The sequence below is a fragment of the Etheostoma spectabile genome, chromosome 13 (genome assembly GCF_008692095.1).
Source record: "Etheostoma spectabile isolate EspeVRDwgs_2016 chromosome 13, UIUC_Espe_1.0, whole genome shotgun sequence".
Lineage (NCBI taxonomy): Eukaryota > Metazoa > Chordata > Actinopteri > Perciformes > Percidae > Etheostoma > Etheostoma spectabile.
Genome location: NC_045745.1, coordinates 4,732,885 through 4,736,614, shown reverse-complemented (window position 1 = coordinate 4,736,614; position 3,730 = coordinate 4,732,885). Strand labels below are relative to the sequence as shown.

The 3,730-nt window shown below is 38.5% G+C and overlaps 1 long non-coding RNA gene across 1 annotated transcript in view; it reads left to right on the top strand.

Moving 5' to 3' along the window:
* The first annotated feature begins 1,945 nt into the window (after positions 1-1,945).
* Positions 1,946-3,730, top strand: part of LOC116700536 (uncharacterized) — a 23,140-nt gene continuing 21,355 nt past the window's right edge. The window contains exon 1 of the long non-coding RNA XR_004334678.1: positions 1,946-2,044. This is a non-coding gene — a long non-coding RNA (uncharacterized LOC116700536). The remainder of the gene's footprint in view (positions 2,045-3,730) is intronic.

Here is a 3,730-nt window from a genome sequence, read left to right as displayed (position 1 = left end):
ACACCTATCACCATTTCTAGCCACTGGGGGGCCGTAGGCAGGCTGGGGGGACTCTTAACTAAATAAAAAAACTCAGGGAAATTTTCATGCCATGGGACCTTTTAACAATGTAAGTAAATGTTAAAATAAGAACTTATAAACCCAATAACCAGATTTAGGGAAATGCTGCAATTTCCTATTTACACAATAACTGTTGCACAACAAAAGGTTGCATAATTAAACACACTGCTCTTTCAACAACGTCATTAAAACATTTCAGCTAAGCCAATAAAATGGATCTGCATCAAGTTCGACCTGATGGGAGCCTCTCTTACTAACACTGTTCTGAGACAGGCAGACAAGGTTTGCACCAATCCTTTAATGTCACAGTAACAAAAGTATTACATTTAGCAGTGATCCCTTTTAGTTCAGTCACTCTTATGTTTAACAATTAATTTCATTCAAATAAGCTAAAATGACAGGTAGTTTCAGAGGGAATGTTTTAATGGTAGATCATTTCCACATGACAATGACACAATTATAAATGTTTTCATGTCAACCTTTTCCACAGTTTTCCCTTAAAATAAGCTGGATTTAAACAGATTATTTTTGCACCCTCTTACCATTCATGTAACACTTTTCCATGTAAGAAAATACAGCATTTTAAAACATATTTGGCAATACAGAAGCAAACCCGGTAAGTTTTCCTCCACAAATAAATTCAATGAACATTTAATGCTGAGACATGGATTCCTAGCCCTCCAACCCCACCTTTTTTTCTTCTAAAATAACCCAGAATGTTAACAGTCTATACAGCTAAAGGGCATAATCAATGATGAAAAATAACATTACAATCATGTAGTTTAAACAGAGTATTCTTAGCTAACCAACATGTCCTAGCTAGACAAAATAAAGAATTATAGTGAAGTTGAGGAAGAAAAAGAGGGAATGACCATTAATTTGACAGGGCAATTTGTTTGAAATTCTGAATGGACTTTTGCACCGATACAGGATATCAAATCTTTGGGATTTACCAATTTATCAGATTACATTTTAAGGAAGGCAAACAGAAGCGCCCGTTACATTTACCATTCTTCATTTTACAAGGCTATTACTGTTGCTCGTCTTTGGCTCAAGGCCTAGTGATCAAACAGAAGGCACTTTTGTTGGCATTGGTGATGCAACTAACATGGCAGTTATACCTCAGGGCCTAAATGAATATTCATGAGAATGCACTATCGATCATTTTGACCTCCTTTTGGACATTAAATCGTCACACGTGTTACCAGCCAAAGATTTCAAACTTTTGACTCGACATCCAAATTCCATTTCTTTAAAGTAACTGCACACTACTAGTGTAATAGGCTTGCTTATGACTGGAATGGAGCCTAATGATAAACTACCTACAGTACACTTGTCAGTTCTATAATTGGTACTCACAGGACCTAGAGTTGTTGCCACAGAAAACTCAGTTATGTCAGTTTGACTTGAATCCATAGAAGACTTGTCTTATGTGTGAGTGCACAGGCTTTCCCAGACAAAGACAACAGTGTGGTTGTTAATCTTATTCCGAGTGGAGATGAAACAGAACCTGATGTGAGCCCGACAAGGCAATACTGTATGAGGAAGATCTTAAAGATGAGGCAAACATTTAAATTGTTCTCTGGATGGCCACAGTTTGTTAAAAAGGACTGTGTTGGTGCGTGCGTGTTTTTGCCAGTTGACTACCAATCATGTCAACGGACCATCACTGCCAACCATTTTCCAAAGCAGACCATAGTGTTCAAATGAGAAATCTCCTTCCAGGCAGCCATTGGTTCCCATTCTTTTCTATCTGGCATGAAAATCAACTCTCCACAGATTTGAAATGTGTTAAAAGGGGGAACTCTACAGATTTTACACTGTGTACAGGTGTTGTGGAGCACTACTGTACATTTGAAGCCTGTGGAGTTCGAAAGACTCTGTAACCCACTTCTCATCTGTTTGAAGCAGGCGGTTTGAAGCTATATTAGCCACTCTTAGCACAGTGGTTCTCAAATTTCTTTCAATAACGTACCTCTTTATTGTTTTCCTCCCAGTACCCCTTGAACAACGCTAAACATTTTTTGGGTAGAGGAAAAAAAAAAAAAAAAAGCCTACCTTGAGTACCACACCTCACTCACCTTGAATGTTCAGCCTACATTTCACAACCGTTTAGAATCCATCACTAAATCATTTTGTATGTATTTGTTATTCAGGAATTTATTTAAAAGAAAAAAAAAAAAAAAAAAAAAAAAAAAAAAAAAAAATCGCACCAGACATCAACTCTCCAGCCAAACTGTCAGCAGTGGAGTTGCATTGTGGGTAATGTAGGCACCATGTTTTGACAAGGAAGAAGAATGCATGGAATAAAAAAAAATAAAAATAAAAGACAACACCTCTGGTTTTGCTGCATGGATTTTGAATACATGTTGAGATTGTATACTAAATTGCTGCCAAACTGCATCACATGTTATCAGTTATACTGAAACCCAAAGGACAACCATTGACAGTGAACAGTATATATGATCTTCACTGTGTAGGGTTAAGTGCAGAAAACATCCCATCCCAACGTGAAATCAATGGAAACCATTGTCTGCCTGATTAAAAAAAAAAAAGAAAAAAAAAAGTCTTGAATATAGAGCACACATTATGCTTTGGAAAATGGGTAACAATAATGTAACACAGCCTATATACAAGTAGTAAATGGGTTCCAACAGACAACATTTTCACTTTGACAACATCCTGGGGGGGAAACCAATATCACCTCAGTTTCCATTTGAACAGACAGGCGATGACTTCATACGTCATCACAGGGAGCACGTCACAGATTACTTTCCTGGCAGTCGCCATCGTCAATACTTTAACAACCGTCACCCACACAAATAAAACTATCAGGGATATTAAGGTGATGGGGTATGGAGACTAGAAGACAGTGAGGAAAACTGTTAAAAAGCTGGTTTTACACCACAGATGAATCACATTATTACGACTGTTCTGGACCTTTGATCTTTGTGTAAGATTGTCCGATGGCCAACATATGCTTAAAGCCAGGAGATGTTTACCGTGCACCTGGATACTTTAGTCATTGGATTGTGGATGGAGAAGAGAACAATGGTCCTACTCTTGTCAGCTGGGGCTGAACTGAACTGAATCCTGGGGATTTATAGAAAAGCCGCTACCAGCAGCTGCGGTTGCTTTCCCTTTACTGTGATCTATACGGACCTCGCCATGTTAGATCAACCACTTCATGAAAAGCTTCAGTGTCTGCAGCTGTTCCATCTTAAAATTAATTTAAAAAACACCAGCGACCTGGAAATCTTTCCCATAACTTCCACATATGGCTTAACATACAGATTTGTTTTCTTACACCTTGTTACGCTTCTGCTGCTCATCAACATAAAACACACGTGACATTTAAGTTTTGATCACATCCTGCAAATGAACTGTAACTCAGCTAGGCAAGATCAACGTTACTGTTCAATTGACATCAAATGTATACAGGCTGGACAGTGAACAAAAGCCAGATGAGCGTTTAAACAGCGAGACGCCACTGTACACTTCAGACAATCACAGTGCAGCAGCCCTGGCCGCCTCGCGAGACCATCAGGGAGAAACACTTCACTGGTATCTTAATTTACAAAAAAAAGTGTGAATAAAAAAATAAAGCCTTGGACCTGTGACAATAAAACTATGACAACTGGTGTTAACATTACTCCCCCCCACCCCCCAC